General features: G+C 44.8%; 2 long non-coding RNA genes and 1 other non-coding gene across 3 annotated transcripts; 1 reads left to right on the plus strand and 2 right to left on the minus strand.

Annotated features, from left to right (window-relative positions):
- The first annotated feature begins 1693 nt into the window (after window positions 1-1693).
- LOC134736206 (uncharacterized) lies at window positions 1694-11446 on the plus strand. The gene is made up of 3 exons (XR_010120063.1): window positions 1694-1710; window positions 5287-5377; window positions 11344-11446. It is a non-coding gene; the product is annotated as an uncharacterized lncRNA (long non-coding RNA).
- On the minus strand, window positions 9325-18146 carry LOC129479409 (uncharacterized). The gene is made up of 4 exons (XR_008656673.2): window positions 18065-18146; window positions 15790-15824; window positions 15328-15371; window positions 9325-11461 (listed from the first exon to the last, which is right to left on the minus strand). It is a non-coding gene; the product is annotated as an uncharacterized lncRNA (long non-coding RNA).
- On the minus strand, window positions 15660-15733 carry LOC129479975 (small nucleolar RNA SNORD93). Its single transcript, XR_008656892.1, has one exon. It is a non-coding gene; the product is annotated as a small nucleolar RNA SNORD93 (small nucleolar RNA).
- Window positions 18147-18659: the final 513 nt, after the last annotated feature.

Raw genomic sequence — 18659 nt, forward strand, 5'->3', positions numbered from 1 at the left:
ATATGACCTCATTCTCCCAAAGAAAGAGCCAACACTGCATACTGACTATATTGCCCATCTGCCTGGTACAGCACAGTCCAGGAATTGCTTCTGCTCTCAGTTTCTTTTTCTGTACTTCTTATAATTAATTCTCTTTTCTCTCAAGTTATTTTGCAATTAAAGTCCACCAGATCTCATTGCATAAATAAAATATATGTATTTGGAGAGATGGATAAGTAGAGATACATATTTAGATGAGGGATGAATAGATATATATGCAAGCAGATAGATGGATAGATAGAGTAAGCTATATCCTTCCCCTCTGTGGCTATTACCTGTGTGACCATGCAAGGTTAGTTTATTCACATTCTGTCTCACTATCCATAAATTAAAGACAACAAAAGAAATTATATCATAGGGATGTTGTGACAATTAAATAAGATAGTTTATGTAAAGCCCAATTTTACTCCCTGGCATATAGTAAAACTTAAGTCAACATTAGCTATTTTGGGCCGGGCGCAGTGGCTCACGCTTGTAATCCCAGCACTTTGGGAGGCCGAGGCGGGTGGATCACAAGGTCAGGAGATCGAGACCACGGTGAAACCCCTTCTCTACTAAAAATACAAAAAATTAGCCGGGCGTGGTGGCGGGTGCCTGTAGTCCCAGCTACTTGGAGAGGCTGAGGCAGGAGAATGGCGTGAACCCAGGAGGTGGAGCTTGCAGTGAGCCGAGATTGCGCCACTGCACTCCAGCCTGGGTGACAGAGCGAGACTCTGTCTCAAAAAAAAAAAAAATTAGCTATTTTGTTCATTGTTGTTGTCATTGTGACCTTTTTAAAAACTGTTCTGGCAATACATTCATTTCTGCAATTAAGAGCTTAATCCTTCCTACACTTCTTGGTCTAGAATGGATCTGGCCCACCTGCCCCTTTGTCCTCCCTCCACAGTCCTGTTTGGTTCCTCTAGTCCTTTGCAGGATTTGTCTTAATTTGCGCTAAATACCCCTCACAATGGTGTGTGTATATATATTTTTTATTATATTTATTTATTTATTTATTTATTTATTTATTTATTTATTTATTTTGAGACAGAGTCTCTGTCACGCAGGCTGGAGTGCAGTGGCGTGATCTCGGCTCACTGCAACCTCCGCCTCCTGGGTTCATGCGATTCTCCTGCCTCAGCCTCCCAAGTAGCTGGGATTACAGGCATGTGCCACCACGCCCGGCTAATTTTTGTATTTTTAGTAGAGAGAGGGTTTCACCATGTTGGTCAGGCTGGTCTCGAACTCCTGACCCTGTTGATCCACCCACCTCGGCCTCCCAAAGTGTTGGGATTACTGGCGTGAGCCACTGCACCCGGCGGTTATATGTTTTTAATCTGCTTATGATCATTGTCTATTCTATCCTGGAAGACTGAAAGGTGTTTAGCTTTTTTTCGCATAAGTGTCTGTTTCTTCAGAATAACCAAAGGAAGTATCTATCACTGTTTCCTGGGGCTCATGACTGAGTTCCAAGCATGTGGCATTTTGTCTTCTACAAAATGTGTCCTCCTCTTCCTCCTTTCAGTGTCATCTTCCTGGCTTGACTATGTTTTAGTTTGGGTTCTCTCAAGAGTAATCCTGGAGACAAAGATTTGGGGGTGAAAAGTAATCTATTAATATTTGGAAGATGATTCCAGGAAGCATGATGAGAGAATGGGAAGTGAGACAGAGAAGGAGAAAAGCCAATAAAAGGTATGTTAATATATAGGTTACCGCTGGCCACTGGGCTCAATCCTTCTGGGGAGCTTTTGAGAGACTGTGTAGGACATACCTCAGAACTGTCTCACCAAGGCCCAAGGAAACTAGGATGTTTATCCACCAACTCTTGTCTGTCTTTGGTTGACAGCTGTTCCCAGGGCAACTTACAGCCCACCCCTCACATTCCTATGGCTGGAGAGGGAGCTTCAGGCAAAGAGACACAGGTGCTTGGGGTAGGAGGCCATCAGTGTACACATGAATTGTCCAACAAAGAAGCAGATGAGACTGGGGATGGGTTGAGGGGAGATGAACAGGCACTGACTTAAAGCTTGTTTGGATTTTATTTTGGGTGAAATGGACTGTTGGTAAATTAATGATGGATTCATCTACAAGCCTAAGCCTTTGGAAAAGGCAAAGGACCACCAGTTTAACCTTGAAGAACAGACCACAAACACAGGTTTTCCTTTTCACTTTTTTTTTTTTGAGACGGAGTCTCGCTCTGTCACCCAGGCTGGAGTGCAGTGGCGCGATCTCGGCTCACTGCAAACTCCACCTCCTGGGTTTACGCCATTCTCCTGCCTCAGCCTCCCGAGTAGCTGGGACTACAGGCACCCACCACCATGCCTGGCTAATTTTTTTTTTTTTGTATTTTTAGTAGAGACAGAGTTTCACCGTGTTAGCCAGGATGGTCTCGATCTCCTGACCTCGTGATCCATCTGCCTCGGCCTCCCAAAGTGCTGGGATTATAGGCGTGAGCCACTGCACCCGGCCTCCTTTTCACCTTTAAAACATGCAAAGGCTGCTCTGCATGTGCCATAAGTGATGGGAAGCCTACTGCAGGCAGATGGTCTTCTTAGCTGGCTTGAGCTTGGTCTTCCTCTACATGACAGTTCTGGGGTCTGGCTGCATCATCACTGGCTATGCCTACACCCAAGGGGTTGGAGACTCCCTGCTTAGCATCCTCACGGCCCTTTCAGCTCTCTCTGGCCTGATGGGCGCCATTCTCTTCACCCAGCTTGGGGGCACTATGGCTTGATCACAACTGGAGTCATATCTAGCCAGCTCCATTTAGGCTGTCTAATGCTCTGCATGTTTTCTGTCTTTGCTCCTGGAAATTCTTTTGATCTGGCTGTTTTCTCTCTTCCATTAAGCAAAAATGCTTCAAACTATGAGTTGTTGGTCCAATGGATGGAAGAACAGTCCAGAGGAATGGCTTGTTTAAACATGGGTCTGGGATAAACATGGGTCTGGTTCTCTTTCAGCAACTCATGGTAAGACTTGGGATGCTCAGAGTCCTGCAGTTTGAAGGCCAGCAGGACCCTGAGCATCCCAAGTCTTCCATCTCCATTATCTTCCTCATCTCAGGTGTGATCCTGGCAAGAATCGGTAAACAGCAGGTCATATGTGGCACGGGATTCTGCAGCTTGTGATGTTGCTAAGTGCAGTCTTAGAAGCATTCAGTGGCCTCACCACTGTGCTATTGTGTCTTCATCATTCATTCATCTAGAACCTGTTATGTGACCAGAACTGTCTTAGACAGTGGGGATACAAGAGTTATTTGATCACACAAGGTGTTAGCTCTATGGAGCTTACAGTCTGGCCAATAAGTAAGTAGTTAACAATATTCAACAATACAGAGTGACAGGAGCTTTGATAGGGAAGAGCAGAGAAATGGGGACACATGGGAGGGATACCAATGTGGTCTTGTGGGTTAGGGAAGCCTTCCTAAAAAGAGGCACAATTAAGAAATCCCTGCAGAGCAAGTTAGGCAGGTGACGGAGAGGGCAGACTGTTCCGGAGAGGGCAGACTGTTCCAGGCAAGGCAGAGACAGTGGTGCAAAGGTAAACACTGGGAGATGTGGGGAGGTGAAAATAGTTATTTCCTGGGTGTCAAGCATGTAAATGCTGCAGATGATGTCTACATTAAAGAACTATATTGACCTGATTCCCTTTTCTGCAGAACTGGGATAAGGAGAGAGGAAAGAGAGCAGCTTGGGGGTGGGGGAGAATGGCAAGTCTTTCCTCAGCTGCCTGGGGAGAGCAGTGCAATTCTTCCCCAGAAACAGTATGCCTAGCCTTGAGAGTCTACAAGGTACTTGGGTTAGGAGGCCATTAATGTATACAGGAATTGTCCAACAAAGAAGCAGATGAGACTGGGGATGGGGTGAGGGGAGATGGACAGGCACTGACTTAAAGCTTGTCTGGATTTTAAAGCTTGTACCTCCTACCCCAAGTACCTGTCTTTGCTCCTGGTCTGCTCCAAATAATTGTTGTCTGAACTCTGCCATCAACCATGTGTCATTCATACTTGGCAGCAAGGACATATCTGGTTTTGCAAGTGTGTTTATTAAAAACATGTCTTTAAAATGTTGGTCGTTTGATGCCTGACAACTCCAAAAGTGACATGTTGCGGATCAGTGGTGATGGTGACAGAAACCACTTAATAGCACACTGGCCCTAGTAATTAGACCTGCAGATTCCCAACCTGTGAAGAGACTGTGGCATGTTCTTTGAGATGGAATCCTCACAATCAGGTTTCTACCAAGAAAACATCATTTCTTTGAGCCTTTTTCCTTCCTCCTCAATTCAAAGTCATCACCTGCAAAACCCCTCTCTGAGGCCACAGCTCAGAGCCAGGGGATTCCTCACCCCAAGGCTAGAAACAGGATGGGGAGAGTGGAAATTGTGGCAGTGAGTGGTGGAAGTTGTAGATCAAAAACCCCCTCATTCACCAGCCCTTCCCACACACCTCTTCAGTGCACCACATTCTCTACTCCAGGCACTGAGTTGAAGCAAGGTCCCTGCCCTCCTGGGACTCAGAGCTTCACCTTCTCATCTCTGAGGCCACAGTGGGGTGGGACCATGGGGTTGGGGGATGTGTTCCTGACTTGTGCTGTGGTGACCCAGAACGCCTTGGTCTACAGAAGCTTTGAAATACTGGGAGAGAGGAAATAAGAATGTTGTAGGCTCAATTAATGAGGTTAGAAAACCATGAGCTAGCCTGGGAGTCTCCTTCCTTTGATGCAATGTGCATATATGAGAAAAAAAACTGTGTTCCTAATTCCAAATGATTTAGAAGCCTATTCTTTCATCTAGAGATTACCTAGCCTCTAAAATACTTTAAGGTGGGTACCTGATGGGTAGATTATCTTTTATTGGGGTATTTGACTTGCACTTCTAGTCTTCAACTGCACAAAACTGAAGAATAGATTAGCCATTTAAGAGTTATGCAATTCACATTATATTACACTAAAGTATTTAGCTCAAAAAGAAAAAAAAGCCCACTAGCAACTCCTGTTTACTAGGACAATTTGGCTCTTACTGACACAAAGGAAATGATCACATTTGGAAAACACGAAAGCTCGCTGCAGTGCCTGCAATCTGGAAAAACATTCAGTATGAGAGACACTTCGTGTTTTCTCTATTGCAATAAGTAATCTTTTTTTTTGCTCTATCCTGAATGAGGATTCCAGAGTCATAGAAATCTTTTAATTTCTTTGTTTTATGTTTTTACTCTGCAAGATATTTGGATTAATTTTTTTTTATTTTTTATTTTTATATATTTTTTAGATGGCTTCTTGCTATGTTGCTCAGGCTCTTCTCAAACTCCTGGGCTCAAGCAATCCTCCCACCTCAGCCTCCCGAGTGGCTGGTACTACAGGTATGTGCCACCGTGCCCAGCAGAAACACAGAACACTCTCGACACTCATGAGGGATAAAGCTCAGGACCCGGGGCCATGCTGTCTGATGATGTTGGCAAATTACCGAAGATCCATGTCACCATTTCCTTTTCCATAAGATGGGGATAAGAATAATAATGGTAGCTACTTCTCAGCGAAATCCAGAGAATGCACTGAAATAATTTCCATAGGTAACATGTTTAGCACAGAACCTTCTCAGTTATAGGAAAGACTTGTCCTTATTGTCATCATTATATTTTCGTTACAATTTTGGTGGCTTTCATGAGTGTTGCTGTGTGAGGTCTGGGGTGCAGGGTGGGTAGTGAGACATAGAGAACCTTAGGCCTGAGTGGTGAAATGGATGCTTCTGACTCTCACACACCTAAGGCCAGCAAGTACCATTTACATTTATTCATACCAGGATTACACATGACCTTGGGGTTGGTGGTGAGGGGTTGAAACTGCAGACATGAAAAGCACCAGTGCCACCAGGCGCAGTGGCTCACACCTGTAATCCCAGCAATTTGGGAGGCCGAGGCGGGCAGATCACCTGAGGTCAGGAGTTCGAGACCAGCCTGGCCAACATGGTGAAACCCCATCTCTACTAAAAATACAAAAATTAGCCAGGCGTGGTGGCAGGCACCTGTAATCCCAGCTACTTGGGAGGCTGAGGCAGAGAATTGCTTGAAACTGGGAGGCAGAGGTTGCAGTGAGCCGAGATCGTGCCACTGCACTCTGACAGAGCGAGACTCCGTCTCAAAAGAAAAAAAAAAAAAAAGATTAGCTGCATGTGGTGGTGGCACCTGTAATTGTAGCTACTTGGGAGGCTGAGGCAGGAGAATGGCTTGAACCTGGGAGGCAGAGGTTGCAGTGAGCCAAGATCACACCATTGCACTCCAGCCTGGGGGACAAGAGCAAAACTCCTCAAAAAAAAAAAAAAAAAAAAAGAAAAAGAAAAGCACCAGTGCCCTAAATGATACATCATTTCATTTCTTAGCATGGCTCACACTATTGGGCCTGGTGGCTGTGATGATGGATCATCTCCCTGGGAGGGGTGGCCTGTGGCCTACCTTGGTATTCAATATGTATCACCAAGCACAGGGCTCATCCAGCTGCTTGCTCAGTAACTACTTATTTCCATTCTGATGGAGCTAAGTTACAGTACTCTGGCTACAGTAAGATTTGATGCATTAAAAGTCACTTTGCTTTTTAAAGTTAAAGAACTGTAACTCTTTATGCCCTCAATTTAGAAATAATTCTCAGTGCATCATTAGCCCTGGCTTGTTTGAACGCTTCACATTATACCATGGCAGCATTATACAAATATTTCCTAACTTTGTAAGCACTGCTTGCTAAGAGCCAAGTGTGGGGATTTTACAGGCGAACTCTGGGTTAGAGTCCAGAGTGAATCGAGGTCCTTGACAGGCCAAGCCCTGAGAGACATAGAGGCCAGCCAGAGTGGTCAGGACAGCCCAGAAGGATGGAGGATGGGGGACCTGACCAGGACCTCCACGTGGAAGCCACAGCAGGGTGGCTGGAGCAGCCCGGGAGGAAAAAAGGGCCTGGCTGGTGCTCTGCAAAGGCAGACACTGGAGGACACAGCACATTATCTCCAAATAATTCTTCAGTCCAGAGCTAAGTGCAGGGATCAGGACAGAGGCAACCAGGAGGCCTTTATGGGGCCAGAGGTGGATCTCAGGGAGCATCTAGAAGCTCAGCTGGCTGGGAAGCCAATCAGGCAGGCAGAAGCTGGGAGTGGGTCCCATGGGAGGAGGCACTAGAGCCCCCAGGGGAGATGTTGTCACGTGAGGACATGGTCATTGCCACAGCTCGCTTCTTTCCTATTTGATGCCTGCACAGTAGGTTCGGAGGCTGCTTCTGAAGTGTAATCAAATAGAGCCTCTTCATGTGGTTGAAAGGGGGGGCGGGGGTGGGGGAATGGGGAAACAAGGAGGCCAGTTTTTCCTGTGCTAAACTACGAAAGGAAGAGGAAACATCTAGAACTGGAACTAGATTGGAAGCTCAATCTTTTCTTTTTGTCTTAAACATGTCTTAAACATTTTTGTAATGAAGTGGGGGCATAAATAAATACCTCCAAATGAAGTTAGAGTGCATCTGATGATGATGGTGGTGATGGTGATTCAAAAAGATAAATATAATGCCACAAATTATGACAGTTACTACCATGTACAGATGTCCAGGCACAGGGCTACACATTTTATAGTACTATCATAGAATCTTCCAATGAGATAGCACTTGAAATATTCGTATTTCACAGATGAGGAGACTGAGCAACAAAAAGGCACCCAAGGCAACAGTGCTAGTCAATGCCAGAGCCGAATTCTCACCAAGGTCCTCTGATTTCTATTCACATTCATTCTTAGCCTACACTGCTGCCCTGCTGGCCTCTGGTCCTTTGCCCTCACTGTGACTCAGCTTCTTTAGGAAAATGTTTCATAAGTGGAGTGAGGGACTGTGGACGGTGTGCAGTGCTCTCTGAACAACTTATGGACCTTGTTTTAGTCCATTCTCATGCTAAGAAAGACATATCCAAGACTGGGTAATTTATAAAGAAAAGAGGTTTACTTGACTCCCAGTTCTGCATAGCTGGGGAAGCCTCAGGAAACTTACAATCATGGTGGAAGGCACCTCTTCACAGGGCGGCAGGAAAGAGAATGAGTGCCAGCAGAGGAAATGCCAGAAACTTATAAAACCATCAGATCTCGTGAGAACTCACTATCATAGAACGGCATGGGGGAAACTGTCCCCATGATCTAATCACTTCCCACGAGGTCCCCCCTCCAACACATGGGGATTACAATTCGGATTATAATTCAAGATGAAATTTGTATGGGGACACGGAACCAGACCATATCAGACCACATCCACTATATCCTCATCATGCTGGCCCCACAGCCCCAGCAATTTGGCATGCTAGTCTTCATCTCCAAACTGTTTGTAACCATAGGGCATGTGCTGTACTCTTTTTTTTTTATGCAAGAAAGTATAGGATTAAACATGTCCATGCAAACAAGACAATGAAGGGCATTTGGGCGACTTTAACCTAAGAGGTAGGCAGCACCTCTGGCTTCTCAGAGCTCGGGTAACACTGGCACCATCTCACACTGTTTTCAATGATCTCCCTGTGTTGCTGCTGTGTGTCTACCTTGTGCTTTGTTACATTTGAGAGCAATTGCGTCCTTGCCTTTTGCCAAAAGCATCAACTGCATTAAATGTATCTTGGCAGTGGTGGTGCTAACCAGAGTTTGAAAGGGGTCTGACTCCTGGCATACTCATTACCCAAAGTCAGAGATTCCATTCCAGACATCTTAAAGGGGCTTGTTTTGCTTTTGCCAATATCATAACTCAATGTTTTCAGGTTCTTATTGTTCTTCAGGTTTTAAAATTAGTCAGTATTGGCTGGGTGCCATGCTCATGCCTGTAATCCTAACACTTTGGTAGACCCAGGTGGGAAATTCGCTTTAGGCCAGGAGTTTGAGACAAGCCTGAACAACATAGCAAGAACCCATTTCTACAAATTTTTAAAAAATCAGCTGGGCATGTTGGCACATGCCTGTAGTCCCAGCTACTCAGGAGGCTGAAGCAAGAGGATTGCCTGTGCTCAGAAGTTCAAGGCTGCAGTGAGCTATGATGGTGCCACTGCACTCCAGCCTAGGGAATAGAGTGAGATCCTATCTCTAAAAAGATTAAATAAATAAATAAAATTAGAATATTCTGGTCAATGTTAAAATTAGAGAGGTGGAGTGTGGTCAACGATGTTTGGTCTCAATTCATTGGGTGTGAGATTTTGGTTCTTTTCCCAGTTTGTCCACCCTGAGGGGGACACATTTTTCCCTCGGTCCCCAGTCACTATTAAGAACAACTACTTAAGAGAAATGTGAAAACTAAGGGAAGAATTCAATTACTGTTAAACACAAAAAGACAAAATGTCATTATTAGTAGCAAGGAAACTACAAAAGAATTTACACAGACCTGTTTTTTAGAGCACACAGTGAAGACAGGAAAAGGAGAATTTTACGGAACATTTTGCTTAACATAAGGTAATTTTTAAAAAGAGTGCTTTATACAAGGTAATATTTATGGTGCCACTGCCCACAATCTCTCCCCTTCCATTAAAAAAAAATATATCAAAAAACCAAAACTCTGAAAGACACTTTAGTACACACACACACACACACACACACACACAAACTAGATCAGGGATCAAGAAACTAGAACTGGCCAGGTGCGGTGGCTCACGCCTGTAATCCCAGCACTTTGGGATGCCGAGGCGGGCAGATCACGAGGTCAGGAGATCGAGACCATCCTGGCTAACATGGTGAAACCCTGTCTCTACTAAAAATACAAAAAGTTAGCCGGGCGTGGAGGCAGGTGCCTGTAGTCCCAGCTACTCGGGAGGCTGAGGCAGGAGAATGGCGTGAACCCAGGAGGTGCAGCTTGCAGTGAGCCGAGATTGCGCCACTGCACTCCAGCCTGGGCGACAGAGTGAGACTCCGTCTCAAAAAAAGAAACTAGAACTATCCTTCATATGGTTCTTCATTAAGGAAGTTGCATTTTGATGAGATGTAGCATACCAAGTCCTTTTGCTCTTGATTTTTTTCTTAACTAAAAAAATTTGGGGTCAGGCATGGTGGCTTATACCTGTAATCCCAGCACCTTGGGAGGCTGAGGTGGGTGGATCACTTGAGGTCAGGAGTTTGAGACCAGTCTGGCCAACATGGTGAAACCCTGTCTCTACTAAAAGTACAAAAATTAGCCAGACATGGTGGCACACGTCTGTAATCCCAGCTATCAGGAGGCTGAGGCAGGAAAATTGCTTGGACCCAGGAGGTGGAGGTTGCAGTGAGCCGAGACCACCCCTGCACTCCAGCCTGGGCGACAGAGCAAGACTCTATCTCAAAAAAAAAAAAAAAAAAAAAAAAAAAAAAAAAAAAAAAAAAAAATTTTTTTTTTTTACATTTATTTATAGATGGGGTCTTGCCATGTTGCCCAGGCTGGTCTGAAACTCCTGAGTTCAAGCAACCTGCCCGCCTTGGCCTACCAAAGTGCTGTGTGGGAGCCACTGTGTGAACCACTGCACCTGGCCTGCTCTTGATTAATGAACACACAGATGCTTGTAGAGTGGGCATAACAGGGTGTTTACTAAATACGCTCTGAAGTCTTTCATTTAAAATCTCCAGAAGTACTAGCAGCTTGAGTGTAGAATTTATGTCAAATCTTCTAAGTAGTGCTGACTACCCCTTCACCTTCTGCCCTTCAAAAAATAGCTGCTTATCTGTAAATTTTGCATTTTCAAGTGCTGATTTTATTCTTCTTTTCCCTGAAGGTCATATATGGTAAAACAGCAATATCTTTCTCTCTACTGGATGGTGAATCAACTGTTTTAGACCAGTACTGTCCAACAGAAATATAATACACATCATGTATCATTAAAAAATGTATTTCATTTAACTCAATATATTCAAAACATCATTTAATTTGTAATCAATATAATATTGAGATAGTTTACATTTTTTTCAAGTTAATTCTTCACTCCTGATGTTTTTCACCCTTCAGCACATGTCAACTTGGTCTAGCCAAATTTTAGGTACTCAATAGCACATGTGAATAGTGGCTACCCCATTGGACTGCAGTTTTAGATTCTGATTTCCAAAGTTCCACATATTTCTCACTGTGAGAGGCCTATAAATGACTCAATATGCTCTATTCTGCCTTAAAGAGTGGCAGTAACATGGCAGGGCACTTGTCCAGCTGCAAAATCAATAGTATGAGACTCCATTCCATCAGCTGTAACAATGCAGGGCACTTGTCCAGCTGCAAAATCAATGGTATGAGACTCCATTCCATCAGCTACAACATTCGGCTCTGTTCCCAGAAACATACATCAAACTGATTAGACCAGATTTTGTCTTTGTCTTTGAAACAGATTGGTGTGGAGCTGTCCTGGAGATGGAGATGTCAACGGAGGATGATTCTGAGACAACTGGCCCCTTGCAGTGCAGATAAACTCCATTAGGGGGTCTTCTAGTCATGGTGGCATAATCCTGGATTGTGATTAATGACAATTTTATAACAAAATATTGCCATCAGAACTTTCCAGTTTATGAATACAAGGTAAATTTTGGAAAGACAATCTTTTCTAGTACAAAATAAAAGTAAGCCTTTCAAACACATCTCTGGCTGTTCACAGAATCTGAGCATGGCTTTCATCTCAAGAGGAAAACTTACCCTGGTTTTAGCTTGACAATCAGCTGAGTAGGCCCAGGCCCACACGGTGATCTGGCCCACTCACCTCCCTGCTCCAGAGGCAGTCTCCACTTTCTCTAGATCCCCATTTCGTTAAGCAGACACCTTCTGTTCCATTCCTTCCTTCAAAGTAGAGTACTTGAGATCATGAAGGAAAAGAAAGCCTCCTCCTTGGCTTTAAGGAGCTTAGAATGCATATGACAACTCCCCTCCTCCATTAGAAAATTATGGCAATTGCCTGATTACTAACTTGCCATTTGGCTCTTTGCTCTTAGGAAGCTCAGAGCCAACTTGGCTGGAGCCTACAGCATGAGATCTAACAGTTTAGTTTTTTATTCTTGCCCTCTACGTGCTGAACTTTTATCTGCTTCTAATTATTGTTGCTTGATATTTGTTATAAACCACCCTAAATTATTTTGGGAATGTGGTGGGGGGAGGGTAAAACTAGGTATTTTTTTTCAGTTTGCCCTAATAATTTAATCTTTCAGATATTGACCCAGACATGAAATGAAATTATTCCTTGCAACAGAAGTCAACCAAAGCACATTCTATTAAAACTGGCTCCGACTTACATACTGAAATGAGTCACACTGTGAAAGCTCCAGAAAGGTAGGAACTGTCTGTATCACAGGACTTGACACAACAAAACAGCAAATATTTGCCAAATTACACAATTAAATATGTAAGGCTTAAGGACCTTCAAAAAGACACATATTTTAGTCTGGAATATTCACTTGAACTACAGAGATTTGGCTACTTTTAGGAAATGGAATCTATTTGTATCCAAGTGCTCAGGAACACCGCGGAGTAAGACAAAATGGGATATGGCCATTCTCAAAATCAAATTGTGACTCAATCTACATGAACTGACATGTCGATGCCACAATTGTTACACTGGGTTTTATGTCACTATCTGGGGAGGTTTGGTGACCAGAGTTCTTAAACAAGATTTTCTATTTTCAATGAAATCATAACCACTAGCATAAAAATTCTATTTCCGATCACAATTTCTTTTATAGTCATAATTAAAGATTCACATGCCCAAGTTCCTCACTTGGAAGCCCTCTTTGAAAACTTTCATTCAACTCTAGGTTTGCTTCTCTTCATGGCACTTGAGCACAAAAGAATTGTAGTTTAATAGTCCATTCCTGCTTTTAGCTCTGCTAAACACGTAGACATGCGATGTACTAAGGTAGGCAAGTTGATTCTGCAGAACTGTGGTACTGACTGCAACCACTCATCCCATTTTCCTGGGTGATGCTATGTTTAACAGAGGTTCCATATTGGACAACTGCATTGCTAGGGTATAGGGTAAGGGGATTTGGTAGTTGGGGAGTGGCACGGAAGGTATCAAACCTAGAATCCTAAGGGACATCTGAAGAACTCTGCTCATACGGGCAAGATGGCATAACTCTGTTCATGTCAGAAAATGCTCTTGGTCACCAGGGCAGGGCTCAACAGGCCCTGTGGTTAGACCTATTACATACAGAAAAGAAGAATGACTCACAACCATACTTGAATCTATCCCTCTTCTAAGAAGCACCCTTGATTACTCCAAGGAAATGAGGACAAGGAATGCAGACTGGCTTTTTAGCCAGCTTTTCAGAGTCAACCACGTAGTTTATGCAGCATCAACCCGTTTCAACCCAAGACCAGTTACGCAGCCTCCCTTCATTTTTCAAATTTCTTGGTTAGCCAGTATTTACCAAGGACATCCTAAGCTTTCCTGAAATGGAAAACAGCCAATATGGAAAGCAATGCTGCAGGGAAGCCAGAGTAGTATTCAGAATGGCACATGGCAACATTTTCCATATCCCACTTTCTGCCATCTCATGCCCACTACAATGGACACATCAGAGGTGAGATTTAAAATGCTGCTGTGGATACAGCATTGTCGTTGCCATCCAGAAGGGGAATTTTTGCAGCACTGATGAGCGTGCCAATACACAATTGCCATCTGGTCCTGCTTCTTGGGTATTTATTGTGTGCATGAGTCACTTCTGTGACTTAGGTCCCAAGAGTGATTTTGATGTATGTTTGCTTTTCCAACTTGGCAGTTCATGTAAATAATGACCCCAAACCAACTTGCCATAGATTTCACTGGAAACGCCATTGAAATGCCAAGGAGGGTTAAGTTTTTAAAGTCATGTTTATTGAAGTATGATTTTACATTCAGTAAAATTCATCCTGTTAAGGTTTGACAAATGCATGGTCATACCATAATCAAGATGCAGAACTGTAGAATCACTCTAACAATTCCTTCCTGCCCTTTTGTAATCAACCCCTTTTTGATCCCAAGGAACTCATTGACCTGTTTTTCTGTCAAAAGTATCAAATTTCACCACTAAAATGATCTACAGTACTATGGAAAAATGTGTAAGCACATAAAATACACAAACCAATTTTTTAAAAAGTGAGATTCTTAAAATTTCTTTAGCATACCAACAAAAAATGAAGGTAGCATTGCATTTTACTACAGATACGCGGACATTCAAAGTCCACCATTGTTGTATATATGGCTCAACAGTAATATTTAAGAATATACTGCCGGGTACAGTGGCTGACGCCTGTAATCCCAGCACTTTGGGAGGCTGAGGCAGGCTGATCACCTGAGGTCAGGAGTTCTAGACCAGCCTGACCAACATGGAGAAACCCCGTCCCTACTAAAAATACAAAATTAGCTGGGTGTGGTGGCACATGCCTGTAATTCCAGCTACTCGGCTGAGATAGAATTGATTGAACCCAGGAGGTGGAGGTTGTGGTGAGCTGAGATCGTGCCACTGCACTCCAGCCTGGGCAACATGAGCAAAACTCCGTCTCAAAAAAAAATATATATATATATACTGGGCGGGCACGGTGGCTCACTCCTATAATTCCAGCACTTTGGAAGGCCAAGGCGGGCAGATCACTTGAGATCAGGAGTTTGAGACCAGCCTGGCTAACATGGTGAAACCCTGTCTCTACAAAAATACAAAAATTAGCCTGTAATCCCAGCTACTCGGGAGGCTGAGGTGGAGAATCGCTTGAACCCGGGAGGCAGAGGTTGCAGTGAGCTGAGATGGCGCCACTGCACTCCAGCCTGGGCGACAGTGAGACTCCGTCTCAAACAAACAAACATGTGTAAAAATACAAAATTAGCTGGGTGTGGTGGCACGCGCCTGTAATCCCAGCTACCCAGGAGGCTGAGGCAGGAGAATCGCTTGAATCCGGGAAGCGGAGGGTGCAGTGAGCCAAGATTGCACCACTGCACTCCAGCCTGGGCAACAAGAGTGACACTGTCTTTAAAAAAAAAAAAAAAAAAAAAAAAAAGACTATACTGTAAAATAACAATCTTAGAGTTAGGTCATATCTTTGTTGAGCATGTGAACCATGATTAAGCATGATTAAGATATTGCTATTTGTTTTATTAACACTGTCAAGTTACAGACCACAGCTGGTTCATAGAAAAACTACTTCAAATAATAGAATTGAATTCCACAGAAATGTTCTACAGGATCAAGTCAGATATAAGGCAGTTTTGTGTCTCCAAAACTGTCAAATAATATTCCTATAGATGATTGGGGCCATCTCAAAATTCAACCTTGCTACCACTATGAAAGGGACAAAAAAAAAAAAAAAGCAACCTCTATTCTGTAGATACTAAAGGTTACATATTCAAATATACCTCCTCTACTTGAAAAGCTTCACTGATTCTTTCAAGCACCAGACCTGTAAAAGAAGTATCACAGTAGGTATTACTAAACAGCAAACTACAGTACTGTCTAGACATGTTTACAAAAACTGTGCAAGTAAGTAAATAAAATCCCCCAATATCTTACACACTGTTGCTTTAGTAATGTTGTGACATCTAAATTTATGTTTTCACTCAAAATCCTGTCTTTCTCTTGGCTTAGTAGTATTATCCATTTACCAAGAGCTTTTCCCTTTTACCAAAAGCATAATTTTAAAAGGGGGGTGGTGGTATGATTCCATTCAATAAATTCATGCATACCAATTTGGCCTCAGGTAAATCCTTTAATCCATCACAGCAGAAGCACATGAAATCAGATTAGAGTTCTCATCTTTGGCCAGGATTTCAATTCAACTATTAATAACTTAAACCAAATTCTTTCCACTTGGCCCATACCTTAAGTTCATCAGCATCTTGAAACTCCACCAAGCCTAGTTAAAAAAAGTGAAAGACAATGTTAAGAATATCATGCAATTTTGTTTTTTAATGAGTGGTCTTTACGGTGGCTATCCAATAGCTCTCTTTGATGAGTAAAATAAATTGCTATCTTTGAATATAATTCCTGTACAAATTCTCCAAATGTCCTGATACTTGGGAGTCTTCTGTAGTTTCCAGCTAGGAGGAAAATGGTCAGGAGTCACTATCTTCCCATTGATTAGCATTGAATCCTATCCATTTTTGAAAAGAAACACTATCCCAACAATATTTGTCTGGGAAAAACTGAAACCTTCCACAGATTTGAAAATCAAAGGAAGCACTACTAAACTCCCCTGAGGCTGAGTTCAGGGGGCTGGGAAGTTTCTAGTCCTGGGCACTTGCTCAGTTTTCACAATCCTCAGACGCTAGCTCACACTGCTTCCTTGACATGGTGTCTCTCACAGTTTAAACTGAATAGTTAAAAAACAATTTGGCAGGCTGGGTGCGCTGACTCACGCCTGTAATCCCAGCATTTTGGGAGGCTGAGGCAGGCAGATCACCAGCTCAGGAGTTCGAGACCAGCCTGGCCAACATGGTGAAACCCCGTCTCTACTAAAAAATACAAAAGTTGGGCATGGTGGCGGGCACCTGTAATCCCAGCTACTCAGGAGGCTGAGGCAGGAGAATTTCTTGAACCCGGGAGGCAGAGGTTGCAGTGAGCCGAGATTGCACCATTGCACTCCAGCCTGGGTGACAGAGCGAGACTCCGACTCAAAAAAATAAATAAAAATAAAATGGGCTCAATAAGAATCTCTAACACCTAAAGCAATGGTAAAAGAAAGCCTTACCACCGCTATCTTCATGTGCTGTATGTAGGGCTATTTGCCAGAGCTGGAGGTATTCCAGGGAGGGAAAATTGTCCATGCTCTGGGCCTATCTATAACGCTGGAAAAAAAGGTGCCTAGCACCTAGGCTGCAAACGTACAAGCTTTCCTCATTAAAGCATGGTAAAATGGGTCCCATTTGGTTTCATCAAAAAGGCAGCAAATCTTTCACAACTGAGAAAAACACGTGAACCACGAGCTTCACATTTCAACAGAACTGTGGTACCTATGCCAGCCACAAAGATTCTTTCATTTGTTGACTCAAATGTAAATTTAGATCTTTATCAATTTTACTAAATTCGCAAAGTATCCCTTTATATGGCAATTTGTACCAGTAATGAACAACTAGTATGCTCGCCGATGCCCAAGACAGCCGCTCCAAAAACTTGTATTATTCCCCAGACAAACGTTCTCTAGGGGCAGCCTTGCGGATTTCTACACCTTAGCAGACATAAGTTAGACGTTCAACACCTTGTCCTGGTCTGAGTCAGAACGCAGTAGTTCAGACTTTTCCCAGGACAGAAAACCAAGAAGGGACTCCTCACACCCTGATTAAACGCTGGAAGCGGGCCCTGTGCTATAATAACGCTCTGGCCACTCCTGAAAAAGCGGATCTTGGGGAGGAAAGCAGGCTCCCTTATTAGGGCTCACAGCACTCTGTTCAACTCACTGCAGGTGTCGACTCCAGCAAGACTCGTCCCTCCAAGCCTTTAAATTACCCGACTGCGGGCCAGTAGCAACTGAACGGCACTGCTGGCGGTGGAGGAGGGAGGGGGGTTTGGCTAAGCGAGTGAAGTGATCTCCGTGTGTTTGCTAACCCCGCTATTATACTGCCCCGCTTGGAAACTTAAAGCGCTTCAGACATCAGATCTCACTCGCTTCCTAAATAGGCTTCCGTCCGCGCGGTCACAGCCACTGGGCAGGCGGGAGCCCCGAGTGCGCCAAGAACCCAGAGACCGTCCGGGGCTCGGCGCCTCCGTCTGCGATTGGAATTTGATCCTCAAAATGCAATAATTTAATTGAAAAAGGACTAAAAGCTGCCTGTAGGCCGGATCCATGGACGGCAGGGACTCAGGCACGGGAGGTGACGGGCGCCTGGTGGCTTCTGCTGAGTGGGGGTGGGATCCTCGAGGAAAGGGGGCGGCCCCTTCAAGCGCACAAGGACACGGGCCGTCCTAACCCGGGACGAAGGGCCCAAGCGCCACGAGGCCGCCCCCACCCCCGAGGGGCCCTAACTGAGGCTTCCCCGCGGCGCCGAGCCGAGGCCGCGGCGGGCACGGGGACAGCAAGAGGCGCGCATAGGAAGGGCACGGGGTAGCCCCGGAGCCACGTGGCCGGCTCCCGCGTCCAGAAGACCGTAGCCCACTTACCCAGTCACGCGCCGCAGCCGAAAGGGGAGGGCACAGCGGAGATCAAGTTTAAAAGGGGCCTGGGCTGGGCGGCACCAACCAAAAAGTTGCCGGAAGGCCCCTCCCGGCCCAGCACCCGCCCCGCCCGTGGCGCCCGGAGGCCCTCGCGCGCCCCCTGCCGGCGGCCCGGGCCGTCCCCGCCTTGGGTCCCTCAACCCCACACGGCCACGCGTCCCACTTTGCCCCGGCCTCCGAGTCTGGGGAGTCTGCCCCAAACTCTCGCCGGCTGTGATGTCTCTTTACCTCGTTGAAGGTCAGAGGAAGCTCCTGCCACTCAAATAATGCTAGGTGTCTCTGGTACCCCCTCCTTTCCCTTGCCTGGTGTTTCTTAAAGTCTTCAGCCACGCCCTTGGGTGCTTATTTCAAGACTCGTCTAATTACGTAGCAGAAGACTGGCTCCCGTTAAAGGATTTGGACATTAGCGGAGGTCGGGGGTGCAAACTTATTGAAGAGCGGTTGAAGCACGGGGAGGACTCCTGGTGCCTGGAGTGCTGCATGCTTACAATGATGGCCACGGCCTGCAAATGTCTTGCCCCCAAAGCACGTCTGTGTCATT

This window comes from Symphalangus syndactylus, chromosome 3 (assembly GCF_028878055.3).
Source record: "Symphalangus syndactylus isolate Jambi chromosome 3, NHGRI_mSymSyn1-v2.1_pri, whole genome shotgun sequence".
Classification (NCBI taxonomy): Eukaryota; Metazoa; Chordata; class Mammalia; order Primates; family Hylobatidae; genus Symphalangus; species Symphalangus syndactylus.